Source organism: Lactuca sativa, chromosome 4 (assembly GCF_002870075.4).
Source record: "Lactuca sativa cultivar Salinas chromosome 4, Lsat_Salinas_v11, whole genome shotgun sequence".
In the NCBI taxonomy this organism is placed as follows: Eukaryota; Viridiplantae; Streptophyta; class Magnoliopsida; order Asterales; family Asteraceae; genus Lactuca; species Lactuca sativa.
The window spans coordinates 406351913-406376505 of record NC_056626.2 but is presented as its reverse complement, the minus strand read 5'-3'; positions in this window follow the sequence as shown (position 1 = coordinate 406376505).

Sequence of the window (24593 nt, the reverse complement as noted above, 5' to 3'; positions counted from 1 at the left end):
AGCCACCCAAGAACCTCAACCAGATCCACTGAAAAGAAAGTTCAAGAGCGAAGAGGGAAGTACCTCGACTCAAGGACCATCCAAAGGGCAACGAGCCGAGGTAGTCAATACCCCTGTCAACCCTGTCGTCCAAACTCCAAGAAGACCATCCTTAGGAAACCTTCCCCGTTGCAGCAAGTGTAGCTACCATCATCATGGTATCTGTCGAGAACTCCTTTGTGTTAGGTGCAACATGAAGGGGCATACCGCTCACGTCTGCAGAACCCCGGTTGAGTTCATTACATCAACTACCAATGTGGTGACCAATCCAGTATGCCATCTATGTGGTGAGATTGGGCACCTCAAGCGAGACTTCCAACTGAAAGAAACGAAAAAGGCACAGGAGGAGTCTAACTCTAATACCTAAGGGAAGCATCAAGGAATCCGGTAAAATTTTGGTACGTCTCTCAATCCTAAATAACTAACCGAAAACATTAAATGATTAAATCTAAAGGTAATTACTCTCTCGTTAAGGCGAAAGTCGCAACACTATTGTAGAAATTCAAAAATCCATCAGGTAAAGCTATAATGGCCCGATATAAGCATTAAAGCCATGTATAATTAAGATGGATAGATCTCGAGTGACTGATGCTGCCTTATTTCTTGTTCGTCGTTTGGTTGTGGATTTAGAGCGGAGTCGCTCAGTCAACAGTCCTTCCCACCTTAATTATACATGACTAGTGTATACTAGGCGATTATAGAGATGCCTCGTGAGAATCCATTCATGAAAAGTACATCATTCCGAAACCTCAGGACCCTCTATAGTTCCGCGTTGACTTTATCGGTCCAAGTATCCGCGACAGTGATACTATGGACAAAACCCGAGATGCTGAGGACATGTGTTCCCTGTTCAACACAAGGTCCTAACAATTTTCATTCACATCATGTTGATGTTTGTTAGATTCGACACTTCCATTAATCAGGTTCCGACTTTTTGCAACCATGTGAAAATTCCTAGTGCTATGTAAAGAGAACTTTCACCATAGCCAATTCGTCAAATAAAGGTTCTTCCGAACCTAATCATAACATCCTAATGCGACCTGTCAGTCGTCTCTCTTATCCAAACCTTCCGAAGTACCCAGGAGAAGGGTATCATGCGTTGTTAACCAACCTCTCCTTAGGCAAGATAGAACCCGAAGCGAAAGACACTACAGGTATTCCAAAAAACGATAACCACCTGAAACCTACTCAGTAGATCCCCCAGAAAGACCCTTAGCAGCTCGCAATCAGGTTCGTGAATCAAGAGAAAAGAACTCATGAGATTAATTACTACTAACTGAGTATATTCATAAGAGTGGTATATAATTTAGATCAAAAAGATTTAAGATGTGTGCTTCCTCCCTACTCCCTGTTCCTCGTTGGGTTGTGGGTCTGGGGTGGAGTCGCACAACTAAACATCCAGCCGATCTCGATTATATACAACTTGCATACACCGAGTATTAGTGATTAAGCCGAGTATGAGCTCTACCACGAGCCTCATAGTAAAACCCTTCATCCTATCTCATAGAATAGGAACTAGAGTCAAGAGAACCACTGCGGGTTGAGCTACTAAAATGACAACAAATCCAAAATATGTTGTCATCCAGGTTAAGCCAATATAGTAGCTAACACCCTCAGTTGGAAAAAGTAACTCAAGTCGTAAGAGTCAAGGACATTGACTACGACCATCCATTCATGCTTAACCCTGCGAATTAAGCATCTCAACAGAGATCCCGGAAACCTGGAAGTTGTGATAGACTAAACTCTGAGAAGAGTGGATGAGGAAATTAGAAGTTCCGGGTAGCGGAACCCTATACTCTTTAGATTTGATCTAGATCGAGAAAGCTCTGAAGCACAGGAAGAGGAGTTGCAGAAGATGCTCGCACTACTCAGGTACTTCTTCCACCCAATTACTGACAAGTAGTGTCTAGGACACTCCGCTTCCTCACATGGAAGAAGTCATCGTCGCCCTGTAGACGATAGACTGCATTCTCCGAAGTGAATATTAGAATGCCAAGAACCCATGATAAACTCCGCAGCCAAGAATACTTGAATAAAGTACGAGAGTAGGTTGCGTCAAGCATTATAACCCAGATCCTTGAGAGATTATAGACTCGACACCAGTCTAGGTGTTAGTCGATGGGTTATACGAGAACACGCGCTTTCTGCAACAGGAATAAACCAACGCCTTATAGAATAGGGCATGTCTTAGAGATTCATTGGACTACTAGGTGTTCCAAGGATACTATCTCACATAGAAATAGTAGAAACACCTCCCGAGGTAGCCCAACTGATGAGATTAAAACTTTAATCTATGAAGATCGATTAGATCTTAAACAGGTAATTAGTTATAAAAACAGCAAGAACACGATAATAAGTATAAGGCAATAGTGAATCAATCGTGTCGAATGATTAAAACAAAATCCTCAGAAGAGCTCGATTAAGAACATCAACTGTAGAGGATTGGTAGGTTACAAAACGATTAAAGAAATCTGGAAATACTATCGTTATGCTCTAGATGAATCGTTCAATCATTAACCTAATATGCATGCAAGCATATACTTATATAATAAACATAAAGGGCTCTCGGTTGGACAGGCCCAAACCGGAATACAAAATAAATAAATAAACTGCCGAGCCCAATTGACGCAATCTTCACCAAAATCTTCAGCCCAACAATCTCCCCCTTTGCGTTAATTGGAGCGAGATCTTCACTTGTTACTTGGGCCAGCAGCTGAAGCATGTACCTTGTTCTTCACGGTGTTAAACAGACATTTGGTGAGAGAGAGTATTGTCTGTCTAAACCTGACGTACCACTGGATCATGTCATTGAAGTACTTGACATCATCAGCCGAATTCTCTTTACACCTCTTGATGATCGATAACACATGCTCCAGACAAGCAGTGGTGTAAAGGTGTTTGTCAGCTAAAGCAAAGAGACATTTCCGTCCTTCTTCTCTAGTGAACATAACCGAGTTGCGTCTCGGGTCGATCTTGCCCATTTGCATTTGGTTGAGATCACTGGCCGATCCCACAGGAGCTATCTTCGGTTTCTTCTTGAAGACTATGGCAACCTCCTGATCCATTAGGGCAACCTCCATGATGTAGCAGACTAACATCCTTTTGATATGGTCTATAATGGGACCATATTCGGCTTCATTTGTCAAAAGGATATTATGCAATACAATCCAATCATGAGGATTTAAGTTCGGTAGATCTGCCAGGGAGATATGGTGAGCAGTCTTTGCAGATCCTCGAATCACCTTGAACCGAACGTTTATGAATCGTCCTTCGGTATAAGGCTTCAGTACCCGAACGTTCACTATCTTCTGGGCGCTCCAAGTTAGCTACTGAGGACGAGCATCCTTCAGATAGAAGTCAATGAGCTCCCTATCAAGTTCAGCATTTAGATGAGGGACTTCAAAAATATTTGAGAAGGCGTGGAAGGTAAACGCCTTTCGAGTCAGCGGCATGTCGAACTGCAAGTCGACAGAGTTGTAGCAGTCGAACGAGATAACCGGCTCGAGCCATAAGATGCTGGGAGTATCTATGGCCTCTTTGATCAAACGCTCCCGAGTCCAGGCAGGGAAGAGAGTCTTCCTGCTCTCGAGGAGATCGTGGGCTTCCTTCTGCTTGCGTTCGGCTTCTTCAGCCTCTTGCGCCACACGATTAACATCATCATCCACATTGCGACTGTTCTTTCGTTTCAACATGTCAGCAATGGTTTCATCATCTTTATCTTCATCTTCATCCTCAGCTAAATTTTTCCCTTTGTTCTTCACACCCGAACCCGAAGCTTGACCAGTCGGAGGTGGTTCGGTTGTGTGAGTAGCTTTGGAGGAAGGAGGTGGTTTCGATCCGGTCTTCTTCTCTTCTCCCCCTTGTTTCGGATAGGACACGAAACTAGGTAAGCCTTCGATTTTGCTGAGAAGGTCCATGGCAGGAGAAAGCTTTTCAGCAAGGGTTCGCCTCACCGAATGGTTGAGAATGGGATTGTGTGCTTCTAGGATGTTTGATAAGGCAGCGTGTACATCTGAAACACAAGACTTGATGGCCTCCCTTTCGGATCGAAGAGATTCAAGTTGTTGTTGTGAGTTTGAAAGCTGCGTGCTCTTGATCTTGAGGGCGGTTGTTTTGCTCGCCAGAACATCCATCAGTGAATTTTCAGCTGCGAGATCCTCCTGAAGCTTAGCGAGGCGCTCATCGATGGAGGCACGAAGGGCCGAGTTGTCGTCGCTTAGGGATTGGCGAAGTGTAGCGAACGAGGTCAACTCTGTAGATACAAACTTTGCCAATTGCTGAACAATCGGTTCTAAAGTTGTCTTTGTGGCGTCGGCGCTTTCCTGTAAGGACTTCAACAGGATAGAAGCATCGGAGAATAGTTTATCGACTTTTTCGGTCGCTGCCTCACAGGCTTTGGTTGAGGCGTCTATTGCGGCAGTGGCTGAGGCTACCGAATCATGTTGAGCCTTGGAGAAGGCATCAACAATCTTCTGAAGTGCAACTTCAGAGAGAGAGGACTGTTGGTTGGAAGATGAGGCGAGAAGTAGGTCAACCTTCTCGTTGAGCTCCTTGAGATGCTTCTTTGTCACTGGAGCATCATCCTCTTCATCACTTTGAACCTGAAACGGACTATAGTAGACCGAATCAAAGTTCATGTTGTCACCACCGAGAAACGAGTTATCTCCATCAGAGGCATTATCTAGAGATTGTGGAGGTGGTGAAGCTGGGGGTGTGGTTGGTTTGGTCGGTTCAGGCTGATTGGGTGTGGGGTTAGTTTCGGGTGGTGGTTGAGTATGGGTAGGATCGGTTGTATGCTGGGTTTCGGTTTGAGGTGGTTCGGTTACGGGTGGGGTTTCAGTTACTGGTGGTGTTTCGGTTGCAGTTGTGAAAATGGGTGGTGGTATAGGGAAAGATGTTGGTGGAATAGTGGTAGTGGGGGTTATGGTCGGAATGGAAATAGGAATGGTTGAAGGAGGTGAAGGAACTGGTGAATTATGGATTTCCATATCGGGGGGTAGGTGACCGAGGTGGTGTGTTGCCTCTTTCAGGTGTTTCGCCTCCTTGAGAGCCGTCCGAATCCGAACTCTCGCCTTCTGAGTCACTCGAAGAAGAAGGAATAACAAGCTTTCGCTTCGGTTGAGTCTTCCTCCTCTTCGATTGTGGGGACTGTGCAGCTTTTGACTGTTTCCTCTTTTTGGGAGAAGGACCTTCAGGAGCTTTGGTCACATTCTTCCCTTTTTCCGCCTTTTTGCCTCTGTTCACCGGTTTGTCAGCATTGTGGATGGACTTGATCATATCCGGTGTGAGTTCCCTTGGCCCTGACTGTTTGAACTCCTTGATCGTCCTGATGATCCTGCTGTCAGAAGGAACAACACCTTACATTGTCTCTGGATGGAGCCAATGAAAGAGAACTTGGACGCATCAGAGACGATGATCTTCTTGGTATGAAACGTACTGATTGAAGACATCGATGCACCTGCAGGAGTGGGAACGTCGAACTTATCCATCGCCCACTTTGTAATGAGAGTCCAGAAACGGGCATACGACACCTCAGAATGTCGTGCTGAAGAAGAGAGGCTCTAGATGAGCTGTTGCCAGAGAACCAACCCAAAGTCCAAGTTGACTCCGTTGTAAACTGCATACATTATCGACAAGAAAAGTCGACTAGCCCCGTCGGATCCTGAGCTCCGTTCCGACAAGCCCTTGAAGAGGACTGTGAACATGTCGTTCCACTGCGGCGGCAAGCAGGACTTCTTGAATTTTGCGACGGAGACGAGCACCTCCGTGTACCCCATATTGTAAAACATACTGTAAAGATGCCCCACCGGAATCGTCTCCGGATTGATCCTTGAAGAATCAACAGCAAACCCAAGCAGAGTGCAGAATTACTGTCTTGAAATCGAGGTTTTGTGATCAGCAACCTCAAAGAATACCCGCTCGACTGCTTTGTCGTAATAGGCAGTCGCGTAAACCTGCGAGAGGGCCACCATGGGCACAGACTCAACCCGTGATAGTGCAGGAGCGATTTGCGAGTACTTCAAGCACTCGATGATCGGAAACATGTAAGAATCATACGCCTGTGGTGTCAGGTCAATCACCAAGCATTGTTGAGGACGAATGGGAAGGATTTGTGAGGTAGCATGGACTGAGGAGGATTCCGCCATTGTTGAAGGTAGTAGAAGAAGAAGATGAACAGTGAAGCTTTTGGGAGTTTTTGCTCTCTAGAAAATCCGGAAGCAGTAAAAAGGTAAATGAGAGTTTAGACTGCCTTTTATAGTGAGGGAATGGAGAGAGAAAAATCGTTTCAAATCTTCTATGTGATGATCACGTAGGAGAGAGAGTGTCAGATTCCTAGGATCACGCCACCCAACAAGCGCCGTTTCAGAAGAAAATCGGTTCAAATCCTCACGCGCCTTTAAATGCCAGAGAGATGTCACTTGGATTTCGCACACGCGTCCATGATGTCAGTAAAAGTATGGGCGTTTCAAATTCACACGCGCCCCCTTTTTACCGTCGTTTGAATTTCAATCCGTGTAACTCCCGCCGAGTCAGCAACCTTTCGTCTTATCTTTTTAAATGGCATCTTTTGAATTGAATACACACGTGGATTATTTTTGACCACAGCTTCACAATTAACCACCAAAGTTATAATACAGCCTGTAATTATTAGTAACGGAGTTTTGGAAAATCAAAGATTTTCGTGCAAAGAGTGTAAAAGGAAAAGAAATAAAGCAACTCTTTTATGGATTTTCTGTGATGTCAATAATGACACGAAACTGATGATCCCGGGCACGAATCTCTTCCTTCAAGGTCAAGAGAGACCTTAAAGTGTTTGTGTGGATTCCCGTTGAATTACTATCAAACACTTATTAATAAATGTTGAAAGGCTTCTTTTAATTAGTCTAAATAAGGGTGGCTTTCGCTTTGATTCAGCAATTCTAATCTTGAAATAAGAAAGAAAGTGAACAAAGTACTTGTGAGACCGGTGTAGCCTATTGAACAAGTAGGTAGGGATTCATTTTAAATTGGCTTGGAAAAATATAAAATCTCATAATAAAAAATAAAAAAATATAAAAACTGGATCCCAAGGGAAGAAATGTTATGGTGTTTAACAATTTCATAGGAATCACACAAAATAAAATTCGAGATTTTATGAAGGTACATTCGTCAATTCTTTGGTGAAATCTTGAGCAAATTTATTGTTCACCGTCAATTCAGATTTGGTGTTGAATTTTGGGTTTCACTCAGTTCGTAGTGGCACGAAACTAAGATCATAAACACAGATGTTGTGTAACCATAAACCTCAGTGGTAATTTCTGAGAGTCTCAAGGGTTACGTTGAGGAGACGAATGTAATGGAGAAATATAATGAGATGGTGTAAGAAGATAAAGTACCTCTGCTGCGAAATAAAGGACGAAGCAGAAAACTCTTATCTCATGTGAGAAGAGAGTGAGGTAGCTCACGATTAGAATAAATGTGTTAGCCTTATTGGGAAGACAAGGTTTGTGTATACCAGGTCATGAAGGCTATTATTCAAAATCTTATGAGGCTTGGGACACATACAGCAGCATGCTTCTAGGGACACTTAATTAAGCCAACATTTATATCCCCATAAACGAATGAACACACAAAAAAAATAAAAAATATATTTTTGGAGTTTTTGAAATTTATATATAAAAAAAATTAAGTAAAAAAAATGAGGTAAAAAAAAACTTTGAAAACCGAACCCGAACGTTCGGTTGGTGATGGTTGGAAAAAGTTTGAAAAACCGAACCCGAGCGTTCGGTTGGTTTCGGTTCCAGAAAATTTTGAAAAACCGAACCCGAGCGTTCGGTTGGTTTCGGTTCAACAAAATTTTGAAAAACCGAACCCGAACCTTCGGTAGGTTTCGGTTTTGGAAAATTTTAAGAAACCAAGGGATTTAGTCATGCAATTGGAAAATACTTTCAATATTAAGAAAAACAATTTTTGTACAAGAATTATACAACCAAGAAAAACTACCTTTGAAGTGATGAGCGAGTCAGATGGTTTAACCGAACCCGAACGTTCAGTTAGATTCGCTTCTTACGTTTGAGGTTGAGAGATAGTGTGAGGTACTGACTCTGATTCCATCATACCTAGCCCTTGCAGTATTCTGTTGAATGATGCTTCAGGAAGAGCTTTGGTAAAGACGTCGGCCAGTTGATCAGTGGTTCTTACGAAATGAACTTCGACGTTTCCATCTTCCACGTGATCTTTGATGAAGTGATACCTCAGTGCTATGTGTTTGGTTTTAGAGTGTTGCACTGGGTTATGACAGATCCTAATTGCACTTTCAGAGTCACAATATAGTGGGATCTTCTTCATATTGAGTCCATAGTCTCGAAGTTGACTCTGGATCCAAATCACTTGGGACGTGCAGGATGCAGCGGCAATGTATTCCGCTTCGGCACTAGACAAGAACACACATGTTTGTTTCTTGGATTGCCAGCTGACCAACTTCCCGTCAAGGAATTGACAGCCACCAGTTGTGCTTTTTCTGTCGAGTCCACATCCTCCAAGGTCTGCATCTGAATAGGCTTGAACGAAAAAGCCTGAGTTGGAAGGATACCACAAACCTAAGGAGGCAATTCGCTTCAGATAGCGTAGAATGTTCTTCACTGCAAGCATGTGTGGTTCGCGTGGGTTCGCCTGAAATCAAGCACAATAACATACAGAGAACATGATGTCAGGCCTGCTAGCAGTAAGATACATTAGTGAGCCTATCATTTGACGATAGAGCGTGATATCGACAGCCGGTTTGTCTAGGGTGGAGTTAGTTTGGTGCCGAATGCCATTGGGACTTTGATTTTTGAGTCTCCCATCATCCCAAACTTTGCTAGGAGAGTCTTCGTGTAAGCTTCCTGATTGATAAAGATGCCTTCGGGTCCCTGTCTAATATTTAAACCAAGGAAAAAGATAATAGGACCCATTGAGCTCATTTCAAATTTAGTCTCCATTAACTTTCTGAATTCAGCTGTTAAGCTGGGATTCGTAGAGCCAAAGATAATGTCATCGACATAAATTTGAACTATCATAAGGTGGTTACCTTCCTTTTTGAGAAAGAAGGTTGGGTCAACCGAACCTTGTTTGAACTTAGACATCTTTAAAAATTTTGTTAGCGTTTCATACCAGGCTCTCGGAGCTTGTTTAGGGCCATACACAGCTTTATCCAGAATGTAGCAATGATTTGGATATTTTTCGTTCACGAACCCAGGAGGTTGCTCCACATACACGGTTTCTTCAAGTTCTCCATTAAGAAATGCACACTTGACGTCCATTTGGAAAACTTCAAAGTTTTTGTGAGCAGCATAAGCCAGAAATATTCTAACAGATTCTAGCCTAGCTACTGGAGCAAAAGTCTCTTCATAATCAATCCCTTCCTCCTGACAATATCCCTTTACTACCAGACGAGCCTTGTTCCTTACTACATTCCCTTCCTTGTCCATTTTGTTCCTAAAGACCCATTTGAGACCAACAACCGAAGCATCTGGAGGAGTTGGAATGAGGCGCCAGACTTTGTTCCTTTCAAATTCGTTTAGTTCGTTTTGCATTGCTTGAACCCAATCAGAGTGATCGAGGGCAGTGTTAACTGTCTTGGGTTCGCTTGTTAATGGTTGGAGCGAACGAAGGATGAACCGAAAGCGAAAGGAGTTTCGCCTGATGAAGCTTGATATGGAAATAAGAAACGAACCGAACGTTCGGTTGTGTTCGCTTCAGGTGAATAAATGGCGGTCTTGAAACGAACTTAGGTTCGGTTGCTTGTACTTGAAACGAAAGTATGATTTGCGTGTATTAATTTTGGGGTCTCGCATTTGTTCCAGTCGCGCATTTCTTTTATCAGGCGTCTAAATTGGGGAAGAAGATATCAAGTTACATTAATGGTCCCTGAAACCTCATCGAAATGACACTTCTGGTCCCTATTGTTTTCACATCTTGGCGATTATGGACGATTTCCAGATTTTGTCAGAAATAAAGGGGAGTATTGATGCAGAATTACAATTTCAGTCCCTATTTTTCAGCAAGTGACAATTTCAGCCCATTTTTCGAAAAATTTGCAATTTTAAGGGCTGGTGAACAGTTTTGGATTTTTCAACGCTCATATTTTTTCGTGAACAGAAAAATAAAGATTCCATCAAGTCTTGGCGGTTCGGAAAGTCGTTTTTTTTGTGATAACGTCAAATTTTCACGATTTTTTCGGATTTTATACTTCATTGTGTATATCTTTTTGTCGCGGGGGAGCATAGTAAATTCTTATCCATTCAAGATCATTCTCATGACCATTTGAAGGCTTTATAATCATGTTTTTGATTATAAATCGGGGGAGAATTTGGTATGGCCATTCGAAATTAGATTTGTGACTTTTCAAAGTTGAAGATTTTTGATAAAGCTTGTGGGAGAATTATGAAGGTAGCTTTTACAACAGAAGTTCTTCATCGAGCTCTACTAAAGCTTTTACAGAGAAGTATCCTTTACAGCGGAAGTTTTTCATCGAGCTCTGCTAAGGACTTGTTATATCTCCGACTTCTTGTATTTTCTCGATCAAGTGGCGTTACGAATCTTAAAGTTTGGGTTGTTACATGATATTTCTTGATGGCTTATATCATTAGCTTATTTGAAGATCATTGTGACTTGGAGGGGGAGCTCTTCCAAGACAAGAAGTGATTCAGTTTCTTTGTTCTGAAATGGGTTTTATGGCGGGTTTGGTTTTCATGAAGATTCTTTGGGATTACATTCGAAAATGAAGTTTAAAGACATTACTTCAGTGCTTGATTTACATATCCTAGAGCCCGTGTTTGAAGACTATTGAAGAATCAAGATTCGTGGATTGCTTCATATATTCCTCGTTGCAGATCTTTTTATTTGCTAGATGCTTGTTTTGGAAGTTAAAGCATTGTCATCCATTCCATACTTTGAGGGGGAGATTGTAGGGTTTCAAAGCACTCCATGGATGATGGCAATGGGCCCCTTTGATGAATTCTAGGTTAAAAGCCCAAGACTTGTCTTTTCCCTATAAATAGTCATGTATTATTCATAATTAGGGTTAAGAGTGTGAGGCAAAATGTAGCCGCCACATGAGGTTTCTTATGTAGTGTTAGATTCTTTAGTCTATGCTTTAAGTGTAATTTATTCCTCATATTTCAATAAATCGAGTGATCATTCGACATAATCTTCATTATTTGTGTTTGTTCTTATTTTCCGCATCTTGTTCATCAAATCACAATTAGGGTTTCAATCCCAACACCAACACTCTAGGAAATCTCTAAGGGCTAAGTTAGCCTGAACAGAGACTACTATTCATGAATCAGCAAAGCGAGCGAGAGCATGATTCTTTCCCGTTAAGAATCATATTGTGAAAGCGTCAATTAGACGATGATGAAAAATTTAAATTTTCTAAACAATCGTCTGGTAAAGACCCTATCTCACGAACCTTGAGAGTTCCGTTAGAAACATCTCAAGAATCAGAAGTGCAGGTTCATTTTGCACTATGTTGAGATAGACACCCTACAACAAATAGATACCAGTAGATACCCAATTCATCCGAAGATATAGAAAACCTCTGAAATCCAATCAACAGGAAACATGAATCCAAGGATAACCCAAGCCTTCTAAGAACCAACCCGAAGAACTACACCCCCAGTATGAGAGAACGTTTAGAACTTCAAAATGGCTATCACGTCAGTGATGATCTCACCATAGAAGTACATTATGTTCTAAGTGCTGAAAAGCTCTGTCTATCTGAGAGCTTAGGACCATCCGAGATTCTTTATAAGAATTGGTCCAACCCTTGTCATACCACGACTACTTTCGGAACTCCATAAGTTTCACCCCAAATCGATCCACATCTTAGACTTGAAAAAGTGCTTGCCCGACGTAACTCTCTAAATTACACTTGTCTTGATAACAATCATTGGGAACCCTAACTTCGTAGACAAACCTATAGGAAATCGTGAACTGCAAGGTCAAGAGAACGAACCAAATCCACATTTCCGTTAGTGAAGGTTCGCTGGAACGCCAAGCGAAGGCCAGAGTCCACTTGGGAGCGCGAGGACCAGCCGAATAGGAAGTACCCTCATCTCTTTACTCGATTGTTCATGCTTACTTCCTTGCCTAAACTCTAATTTCGGGACGAAATTCCCTCTAACGGGGGGGATGATGTGACAACCCGAAATTTCCGTTTGTTTTGACGCTCCAATTAAGCACGTCAAAAATTAGCCATATTTATCCCAAAATATTTTTGGCCGGATTTAATCTCGTTGGAATATTTTAAATAATATTCGTCAAGCGAACCAAAAATAAGGAAGTATAAATTTAGAGTTGCCGTGTTTAACATAAGCCACGGAACTCCAAAATTTGGAGTTTACGGAAGTAAACTTGGGGTTTACGACCGCAAACCCCTGAGAGTATAAATATGACACTTAGTCATTTTCTCTCATTTTTCCAATTTCCACCCCAAGAATTCTCTCTCAAGTATCATCAAATCCTTCCGTCAAATCCGCTAAAACGTAAATGTTTCTTTCCTTGATTCGTTCATATAACACTTAATCTAGTGTTTTTACTTCATTTCATTCATGTATTTTCGATTTTTGGCTAGATCTTCAAGTGTTCTTGAAGAACACCAAGAACATACACTAGTGTTCTTGGCCAAAAACGATCATTCAAGCTCCTAGAACGTAAGTACACTTGCCCTAGCTTCTTGTGTTCTTAGTATGAACTTGCTTACACCCGAAAATCATCATTTCCCCATGTTCATATGTGTTTACGGTTTGGGGAGGCCATCCCAAAATCGTAAACACCTCCAAAAGGTGTTTAGATGCCCCTAATGCCTTCAAATGGTTGTGTAATGGAGTAGAACCTTACTTGCATGAACTAGAGACCCCAAGAACATGAAATGAAGGGAAAAAGATGAGTTTACGGTTTGGGAAGGTCTCCCAAAACCGTAAACACCTTTCCAAGGTGTTTAAGTGCCCTTAACACTTTTCTATGCTTGTATAAGAGACTAGAACCTTGCATGCATAGCCTAAAACCACCAGCACACAAGAGAAATGGAATAACATGGGTTTACGGCCGTAAACCCATGTGTTTACGACCGTAAACACCCAAGGGAGTGGTCCAAGGATCGTAACTCTATAAAGTGTCCATTTTGAGCCCTAATCACTTCCTTAGCCCTTGATTTGAGTCTAGCATAATTCTATGAGTGATATAAGACCTTTAAACACCCCATGGCACCACTACCATGAGTTTACGCCCATAAACTCATGGGGTTTATGGTCCAGAAAATGTAAACACCCCTAAGTGCCACCATTTGAGGAGTAAACTCCAATGTGAGGCCATACTCTCTTTATATGCAACCCTCGGTACTCCTAGCACTTGTGGTAAAGTGTTTCCATGCTTTAGGATGTCCTTACTTGCTTAATTAGTTATTAAATGACTAATTGGATACTTAAATGTATCATTACTTGCTAAAGAAGATCAAGGTGTGTGTTCCAGACCTCAATTGACACATAGCGTCCTATATCATTCGTCCATCCGAGTCGCCCACGTCAGGTGACTTCATGCCCCTGAATTAACCTTTTAAATGTTTTTAAATGCTTTTATGGGGGGGATACAAGTTGAAACATGCTAGTTATCATATCAATCATAAGTGATTAATAACCCGCATGCAAAAGGATTTATTACACTTTCATCTGTTTCACCAAGTATATCACTTCAAATGATTTTTCAAAACGTTATTACTTATTTAGATCTTTCTCAAACTATCTTTCGTGTTGTACGTTTTCCTTCAAAACCTGTTACAACAATGTTTTAAACAAAGGTTTTCTTCACTTAAACTGTTTTATAAAATTTATTTTCAAAGCCGTTTATGAAAGGTTTTTCAAAGGATTTCCAAAGGTTTTCAAAACTTGTTTTACAAAATGACATCAAGTCGTAAATTCTTATTTGTAAAGGTTTTCCAAAGGTTTTACCAAAGTTTTCTTCTATGCTTTTATTTAGTTAAATGCATGCCTATATTTATATAGTTATATGAATAATGTTTAAAGGACATAGGAAGGCTTGTTCGCCCTATTTCCTTTTCCTCGTTAGGATGTGGTCTGGTGGGTATCGGTTATCCGTCCAAAGGTTGTTTAAATATTACTTATATATCATGTTTATATGTATAGACATAAAGGTTTCCATCGACCAGTTCATTTCCCTTGAGTAACAATGGCATCCTTCCATTCATCAATCATATACCTGAAGCATCAGTAACTATTATATGAATAGTTAAGAGATTGTATTTACTCTTTCCAGCACGTAGAATTCCAAAGGAGTCATTTCATTTGTGAGTCTATATCATTATTCCAATACTTATAATAGAATTCGAATTTACGAGATGCATCCTCTAGACACGGACTTCCCCGTTGTCAAGTTGGTAACCAGAGTCTCCTGCAGGGAGAGCGGGCATTGTGTGTATAGATCTATATGGGACAGACACTCCCATACCTTGACTGTTAGCTACAGTCCCGGCCGACCAAGCCTAGGGGTGACAAATGTCACATTCATTCTGACGACTGCAGGTCGTCAAGTATTCGATTGTCAATCAGTATGGTTACGAGCATCTTTATGTTTACCTTATAATTCATGGCTTTAAGGTAACAAGAATTGTCACTGTATTTCCTTGTTTTAGACTTTGCTAGCTGTATCGTTCATTTGATACTGTCTGGAGTCTGTATTTTCCTGTTTTAGACTTTGCTAACTGTATCGTTCATTCGATACTGTCTAGAGTCTGTATTTTCTTGTTTTAGACTTTGCTAGTTGTATCGTTCATTCGATACTGTCTGGAGTCTGTGCTTCCTTGTGTTAGACTGAGCCAGGCCTATCATTCATTCGATACTCTCCTGGAGTCTATGTTTTACTTATTCTTAGACTTTGCAAGGCGTCCCGCCTGGAGTCTATGATTTATTTATCTTTAAGCTTTTCGAGCCCTTCCTCCTGGAGTCTAGGTTTTATTTCTTTTAGCCAACAGTGTTTCTGCTGAGGAAAAATATGATTTTCCCTTATTATTTTACTTAAGGCCTTTCTCACAACTCCTTTAAAGTAAAAACTTTATGTTGATAAGGACAGTACTTTGGGAAAATTACTCCTTAAATATAAAACAACTGGGTCTTGGTAGAAGACTGCTTTTATTTAGAAAATATAGGATTTTATGGAAAGGATCCTAACACTCTATAGATTCTAAACCACCATCTTTCATGAGGTTATTTTGAATCAAACTGTGTATTTATACTAATTTCATTAAATACTTATGAACTCACCAGCATTATAAAAATGTTGATACTCGCTTTTAAAATAACTTGTATTCTCAGGTCATCGATAGACAGGTACACCCCGGGAGCTTTTGCGAAGTCAGCCTAGAACCAAGCTGCATCTACGATTACGTTCTGTTTTTTACTTTGATGTTGCTATGAAATGTAACCTATGTATAAATTATTACTATTAATGCAATGGTGGTTGTACTTTGATTATTATACTGCATATGTTGTGATACTTGACTTGATGTCATCCACCCCAGAATGTTTCCGCCGTTCCGGTTTTGGGGTTTGACACCATGGGCTCTCTTCATATGGTAGTTTGTCTTGAGCTTCCATTATACTTATTGTTTGAGCAAGTTGTGTTATTTGTTGCTCCAAGATTTTGAGGCTAGCTTGCGTTGTTTCCTGGAAATGTTGGGTAAAAGTGGCAATGCTCTTCACAATCTCCTCTAAGGACATGCTTGGCGTTTCAGGTTGTTGAGGAGGTGGAGGATATGGATGTTGGAATTGTGGAGTTGGTTGGTATTGGTCACTTCTCCAAGCTTTGTATGGGCTTTGGTATTGGTTGTATACCCAAGCTTGGTTGTTGTCCCACCATTGATCATGTTGAGGTTGATCATAACTCCACTGGTTTGACCAATAATAGCTTCCCTTTTCTTGTACTTCTTCCCATCTTCCTTGTAAATATGGACACATGTCGGAATGATGTTGATTTTAGGCGCAACAATCACAAATAAGAGGCATGGGTTGCACACTTTGGTCACTTTCAATCATCATAACTAACTGAGCTAGCTCAAAAAGTTTATCTTCAATGTAAGGAGTGTTCATTTTTGAACCATACTTTTTTTAATTTTTTTGAGTTTTAAACTAGAGTACCTACACAATGAGATCTAGGAATAGAGAAACAAACTGATTAAATATAAACCAGTCCCCAACAACGACGCCAAATTTTGTTGGTTGTCGAGGCCAACAAAATTAATACCCTAAATATTACACACTAAAATAGTGTATAGTGGTAAAGGGATCGTATCCATGGATATTGGTTCAGTTTGTTACTTCTATGAAAATCTTGTTGTACAAAAACTTGTAAAACTAAAATAAAATAAAATTTGGGGATTTTGATCTTGTGAGATGTTTAAAAGAAAACTAGAATTACACTAAGATTTAAAAACACATCTCAACAAAAGAAAATTTTGATGTAAAATTAATAAGAGAAAGATGGTTGCCTTTGGACTTTCATCACTTGAACATTTGGTTAAATAATCATGAGAATACCAAGGTGCAATACTTGTGTTTATAATATAAGTTGGCTATAGCAATTTATAAGCATAACTTGCCTCGATTCTTCTTTTGTATTAAAATGACTAGAGAAGCTCATAGCACATTTCCTAAATCAAAGTCACAAAACTAATGAATCATGTAATTTTGTGAATATCAATTAGCATTAGGTTTTAAGAGTAACGAAATCCAAATAGTAATCTGTTTCTATCATTACCACTATAGAGAAAATATTTTCTTAGTCTAAACGAAATGAAAACAAACATTTAAACTAATTGTTGCTTGTTAAATTGAAGACCCATTACTTAGCCAAGAATTTAATCAACAAAAATAACATTCACATATCAATATTCATGACTAGAGATATATAAACATGAAGGAAGTTTTTATAGAAAATATAATCATAGATATTCAACACAAGTTCATGGAGTTCTTCAAAATAACCAAATCATTCAAGAAATTACATCCAAGTCAACCAAAAGAAGTTTAGCCTAGCATGGCTAAACTCAAGAAACTAAAATAAAAATAGATAGTACCAAACATGTAGAAAGATTTAAGAGTGAAAAGATGATGTTCTTCACAATGTTCTTGGTGTTCTTCTAGATCCAAACTCCAGAGAAATATCAAAAAAATCGGATCTAAAGTTCTCCCAAAAGTGAACCACCAATAATCCCAAAATAGAGGCAAAAGCACAAAACCCGGTTTCTTCACTGCATGCTGCATGCGGACGGATGGCGAGTACATGCAGACCACTTATAGGACACACGGACAAGTTCCAGAGCACATGCGGACCACATGAATTCTGCTAAGTGGGCCACTTGGCCCATTTGATTGGCACACCAACCCAATCTTCTCATTAATGTTTCCGCCCATATGCACAAACTCTTGAGAGCCCAATTATGCCATCCAAAGCCTTCAAAGATGCTTCAATGCTCCTTTAAACTTCCATAGCTTGAGTACTTGTCGCCTCGTCATCATTCTCACCCAAATATTATGTCTAACTCGTTTTCTTATTTATGTTGACACCAAGCTCAATCGCATCACTTCAAGTCCACCAGCAAACCACAAGCCTCCAAAAGTCCAGCACTCCTTCCATATCTCCAATGACAAAAAGTCTTTATAACCTAACAAACTTAGACTATCTATGCACTTGTAGGCAGTGTACCTAGTCAGATTACAGTATAGCTTAGGTAAGTCGGATGTCGATCACAGGGAACGGTGTTACTAAGTAATCTATTCACTACTAAATTAATCTAACTATAAATAAGCTAAAAGCGGTTTTTATCTAATTTTGCAAGTTTAGATGAACTTAATTCTTTAACAAAAACTCAATCAATAAACAAACACTTTTGTTAGTTCGAATCCGCTTTCACTCAATGGTTACACATTAGTTGTGACTGTTACTGTTGGTGACCAATTAAGGAAGTATTAGCAATTTAGTTCTAAATCTACTAATTATTAATCAATTCATGAAAATCTATTTATGTTCATATAATAGTTAACACATAATCAATTATTAAATAAGATTGGAGCTTTGAAAGATTGAATGATAAAAAACAATTACAGTCATAAAATGAGTTCTCTAACACAGCTTGATTTAATAATTCAATTACTAATCTAAGATTGGTTTGATCTTAGCTCCAATAAACTAGTGTTCACTATATTATTAGGTATTCAAGTTCATGCATATTTGTGTTCACTAACTACACATAACAAGAATTCAAAGCAATCAAATGATTAATTCAAGCATGCTAGGTAAAACCAATCAACACAAGCATATCACCAACAAGTAAAATACATTCTAATGCATTAAACCATGTGTTCCAGCTTCATCTAGCTAATAGAAGCAGCTAGATTTAGCTGGACATATTAACAGCTAAACAAACAAATACTATATTCAAAAACATGTTTAAATGTACCAATCTAAAAAGACAAATTATGAACTCCTCTTTCCTTGGTATGAAAACCAACTTCCAGGGCTTCTTTTCCTCTGAATTTCGTCTCCAGGTATCCTCCTCGGCCAACAAAAAGTCTTCTCAATCGTAATGGAGAAGGATATATATATATATTCTCCAAAATCACTATTCACGTTGTGAGAATTCAAATCTCACGTCGTGAAATCGAAGTTAACGTAATCGCCAAGGATTCCTCTCCCCGAATGCTTATCCTCTATCTTTCTATACTCACGTCGTGAACCATCAACTGTTCACGTCGTGAGTATGTCTTTTTAGGTTTTTTTCTCGTCTTTGAAGCCTTCAACCTCCAAAGTTCCATCCTTTAACGCTTTTAGTCCCTTTCTTCAAAATGCCTTCTTTTTTGCTGCACAATATAATTTAACCTTATAAGTATCATTATTCTATGCAAATGACCAAAATATATATAAAAATGCACTTAAATATTACCTAAAAATATGTATAAATATGGCAATATCCAACCCTCAAGGTGAGCTTAGACTCGCGTATATCAACAAGGGCTCCAACAGTGTTAAGTAGCGGGCGACCAAGAATAATCGGTACATCGGGATCTTCTTTCATATCCAATACCACAAAGTGTATTGGAAAAATGAATTTCATAATTTTTACTAAAATATCTTCCAAAAATCCCCTAGGTTGTGTCACTGAACGGTTCGCCATGTGAATAGTCATTCTTGTAGCCTTCAACTTCTGAATACCCAACTTCTGATGAAATGAATAAGGCATCAAATTTATGATATCCCCAGAATCGGCTAAAGCATAAAACTTTGTGTTGTTCCCAAACTCACATGGAAGAGTGAGGCGTCCAGGATCCCCCATCTTCTTAGGTATGTCTCCCAATACAGCCCTTGAACTTTGCTCACTTAAAATAACTTTAGAATTCTTCTGTAGTTGCTGATGAGTGTCTATCAAGTCTTGTAAAAAAATTTCATATTCGGGAATTTTTGATAACGACTCGACAAAGGGAGTATTAATCGGGATACCCTTCACGTGCTTAATAAAATCTATATGCTCTCTTTCTATTGGACTAAGGGCAGCTCGGGAAGGAAATGACAAAGGTGGTTGATAAACTGAAACAGGGACGAAATTTTTTTGTTCAGACAGAGCCCACGATGTGAGCATAGCGGGCTCACTTCGTGAACTCGGTGTTCCAGTAGTTTCTTCATTTTCGAGTCTTGGCTTCTTTGGCTTTGGATCGGGATGTTGTGACTCTACTTCTAATGCTTCTAGGAACTCAGAGATGGACTCTTCTTCAGTATCTATGGATATTACATGAGATTGGGTCTTTTTTCCTAAAGTACCCCCCATACTTTAAATACTCACAATCTTCATAAACACTCGCCCACTTCTTCCGAACAATGCTCATTTTATGCATCCCTCCGAATCCATCCGCACAAAACCTCCTAACCTCAAGGTATTTTTGGTTGAGCAACCCAAGCATACATAATCTAGAAAATTACAATTTATGATACCACTATGTAGCTCTTTTGGAATTCTTCACTTCTTTGATATTTGATCTTCGATTTTTGGGTATTTTCAAATTTTGAATTTCTTTGGAATTTTGATTTTTGTTGTTCATACTTTGACTTTGATGCTCCAAAAATTTTTCAAACGTTTCTTGTAATTCTCTCTTTTTTTTTTTTCTTTTTAACATGTAACTCACTTTTTTTTTCACTCAAAACCCTACATGCTTAAGCAGGGGCGCTCAACTTCAACCTTTATTGGTTAATGATAATAATTTTCCTGGATACATTTCTGGTACATGATGCTAAACATATTTCATCCTTCAAACTAAGCGAGGTCGTGTTTTTGTTCCATGATTTCACTAAAATAAGGAAGGCGACAAATGCACTATAACTTGTATTGGCTAAACTAAACATTTGAGTTCTTATCAGATCATCCCATATAACACTAGCAACTACAGTTCACAATTTACCATATTATATAGCAATTTACTTTTTCTACCCCCTACCCCACACTTATTTCATACAATGCCCTCATTGTATGCTTAAATTATTAGAAAAATTAAGAGAAGGGAGAAAAAGGAACAAACTCCCCTGGGATAGTGGCGTGATCATCTCCAAAAGTGTAGATGGAATTTGCATCTTGAATACAGACTTTGAGAAATAGAAACTTGGATCTTGACTACGCGAGATAAGTAATGTACCGGCAAAATATGGAATCGGGTCTTCAATCTTCAACAAATGCGGTGCAGAAAAATGTGCACAAGGGAACAGAACAATGTGGGAAAGCAAACACCACATTGTATGGTAGAGAAAATGAGCCATTATTATCTTCATAATATTCCCAAAAAGAATGGTGGTGAACCACATAAGGAATATTTAAAAATATGATTTTTTTGTGAAAAGTACAAAGTCACGACGTGAGTATGTAAATGTTCATGTCGTGAATTCAAATTGAAGCGGGTTCTCGAAAGTCACCATATACTGACTCACAACATGAACACCAAAAGAGTCATGACGTGAAAACAGGAATCTCAGAAATGTATTTCCTCCAACCTTTCTTCTCACTTCTTATATTTATTCCCATGTCTTAATGGATTAAGACTCTTCTAACCTTATTAATTTCAACTCTTCTCTCCAACTTCCTTCCCACTTGACTCACGCCACACTTAAATTAAATTACGGGTCTCGACTCTCGACTGTAAACACTCCCGGCTAAACACATATGCACTCGTATCTTGACATCATTTATATGCGCTCCTAGTAATTCTGAAAAAATAAAAAACAAAAAAGAGAAGAGAAAAAGTAACATAATATCTAAATAGTTTTACAATCCCAAACGAATAAAAATAAAAACAAGATAAAACTAAAATAAATGATCAATCATCATCATCATCCTCGTTCACCCCGCTAGTGCCCGCTCCGTCGCCTCCATGTCCTCGATACTCTGTGCACCTCGGGCAAATTGAGTAATGATACCCGAGGTGAGGCGGCTGCTCCATATGGAGATGTTGAACCATGTTTTCCATAGTACCCCCAATCCAGTTGATGCTCAAGCATAACTGGTCAAAATACCCACCCATATCGTCCCCAATTTGGGATCCTACCATAGGTGCGGGTGGATGAATTGGTCTCCCCCTTTCTCCTCTTCCTCTCATGTTCTTGCGTCTCGGACGTGCCTGTGCTTGTTGTTCTGGTTGTGTCTCAGGCTGGGCATCACCCTCATTACCCTCATCATCGGAAGGTACTATTTCCCAATGCGACCCAAAGTTCCTGACAACCCGCATGGTCTCCAAATACCCCATGCCAAAATCATGCTCATCCACACAAGTCATGGAACGAGTAATATCCGGAACAACCAAATGATACGAGCGGGCCAAACACGTAATAAATTGCCCTCCACAAATGGGGCTCCCAGGGCCAGAACTAGCTGCAGACCCGGCTAGAAAACGTGCCAGAAAATAAGAAATATTGGAACACACTCCGGGCTGCAAGATACACCATAAGAAGAACAAGTTTTGTTTTGTTACTTTATCTCCATGCCTCCTATGATTGATGGAGAATGTGATGAAACGGTGGAGTAAGCGATGGATAGGGGACCGAATACTGCTCTCGGGAGACACTCCAGAATTAAACATCCAGACACAATATTTTGCCAGAAAACATATCCAGTGACACCCTCCGTGTATCCTCTAGCTGCCTCGCTCAAAAACATACCAAATTCGGGAGTCATTTCCTCTTGTCGATCGTATAGTCCAACTCTCCAAGCAAATTCAACGAGGCTGCACTCCCGGTACTAACCCCCCAACCGGAACACCAAAGCTTGCGACCAATGTGGGTCTTGAACAGTCTCCTAGAATGCTACTGTTGAGAAGAACTCAACACAATATTCCTTATATATGCGCTCTTGGATCCGAAACAGGTTACGCCATCCAGAACAAGTGAATGAATAACCGTTTCCAATAAACATTTTCGTCAAAAATGGGGATAGCCGGTCCACGAGACCGACTTCCCTTAACCACGTCCAATTAATTGTAGGAGCAACAGCAATCTCGCGGTTGTAGAGCCACCCTAATCTGTTGTTCCATCGAGTAAAGATGTCCCGAGACATTGTCGTGGGAAAATTATAAAACGGGTGTAAACCCGAAACTCCAAGGGGTACCTCCCTTCTAGGACCCATTTCTGCAAAAAAAAAAAAAACAAAAAAAAAAAAAAAAAAAAAAAACACACCAAAAAGAAACAACCCACAAATTTAGAAATTAACAGAACTGAAATTGTCCATTGTCAGTATTCACGTCGTGAATCCTTTAGGATTCACATCGTGAATGCGCAACATCAACAAGCAGAATTGCTAAAATCAGGGGAAAAATCAGGTCATAGCATTAATGGGGTTTACTCTTATACCACCTCCAAGCACAAAGCATAAACATTCCAAGGCTATCACGAAAATTTTAAGAAGTAAATTTGACATTTCCTCTAACTAACAAACCCTAACCCTAAGTTCAACTATTAAAGAAAAATTAAACTTAACAATTAAGAATCATTACCTTAGATTGTAGTATGAGGTAAGCAAAAACGAAAATTGAATATTGTCGGCCAAAATTGGAGCAAGGGGGACTAGATCTTGTGTTTCACTTTGTGGGGAATAAAGAAAAGAGGGCTAAACTGATTCTTATCCCCACAATCTGTGGTCCCATGTTTTTCAAAACTTACTTCGTGAATCCTTAAGGATTCATGTTGTGAGTCCTGGCTAGGCTTAATGTTGGGCCGTGGATTCCTTATCAATAATAGATTAGTCTTGGGCCAATTAGTTCAATAGAAAATGGGCTAATATGCATCATTTTTATATTATCTGGCTTATTCAGAAATTTTTATTATTAAGACAAGTATGTCTATTAACTAAATTCTTAATTACCACCTTTTCATTTTTAGGGACTCCGCACTTAGTGAATAAAGCGAATTTGATGATATGATTTATGTTTCTAAGACTAAAATGAAAAAACTAAAAACAAAAGAAAAAAATTGCAAACCAAACTCGGGTTGCCTCCCAACAAGCGCTTCTTTTTCTTGGAGTCATGAGCTGGACTCTGTGCCTCCTATGTTGAGTCCTCTGAAGGATCCACCACTAGGATCTTTTGTTCCTTGAAAAGCCTCTTGTAAGCTTGAACTGGTCTTTTGTACGCCTTCTTCGAATTCTCCTTTATAGCCTTTACCCCTTCTTCATAAAGCTTGCGTTTGGTCCCTTTAGTTTCTTCCTTGCACTACATAGCATTTTTCTCTTCTTTCACCACTGGAGTTGTTACTTGTGAAGTAACCTCCTCTTCATCACTTGTAATCTCATCATCTTCCTTTCTCACCCAAGAAATTGGACTCGTGTAGGCAATGACTTCAACTAAATATGGAACAGATGCTCTTGGTTTTGTTCTTTTGACTTGATGAATTGTCTTGATCTCCTCTTCTATGAGCTTCTCTAATTCTTCAAGGTCATTGTTTTCATCAACGTTGAACACCTCTTCTTGCGCATGATCCCCTTGAAAGCCATTTTCTATCCCAAAAATTTCTTTTTCATTTCCAACCCTCAAGGTGAGCTTAGACTCGCGTATATCAACAAGGGCTCCAACGGTGTTAAGTAGCGGGCGATCAAGAATAATCGGTACACCGGGATCTTCTTTCATATCCAATACCACAAAGTCTATTGGAAAAATGAATTTCATAATTTTTACTAAAATATCTTCCAAAAATCCCCTAGGTTGTGTCACTGAACGGTTCGCCATGTGAATAGTCATTCTTGTAGCCTTCAACTTCTGAATACCCAACTTCTGATGAAATGAATAAGGCATCAAATTTATGATATCCCCAGAATCGGCTAAAGCATAAAACTTCGTGTTGTTCCCAAACTCACATGGAAGAGTGAGGCGTCCAGGATCCCCCATCTTCTTAGGTATGTCTCCCAATACAGCCCTTGAACTTTGCTCACTTAAAATAACTTTAGAATTCTTCTGTAGTTGCTGATGAGTGTCTATCAAGTCTTGTAAAAAAATTTCATA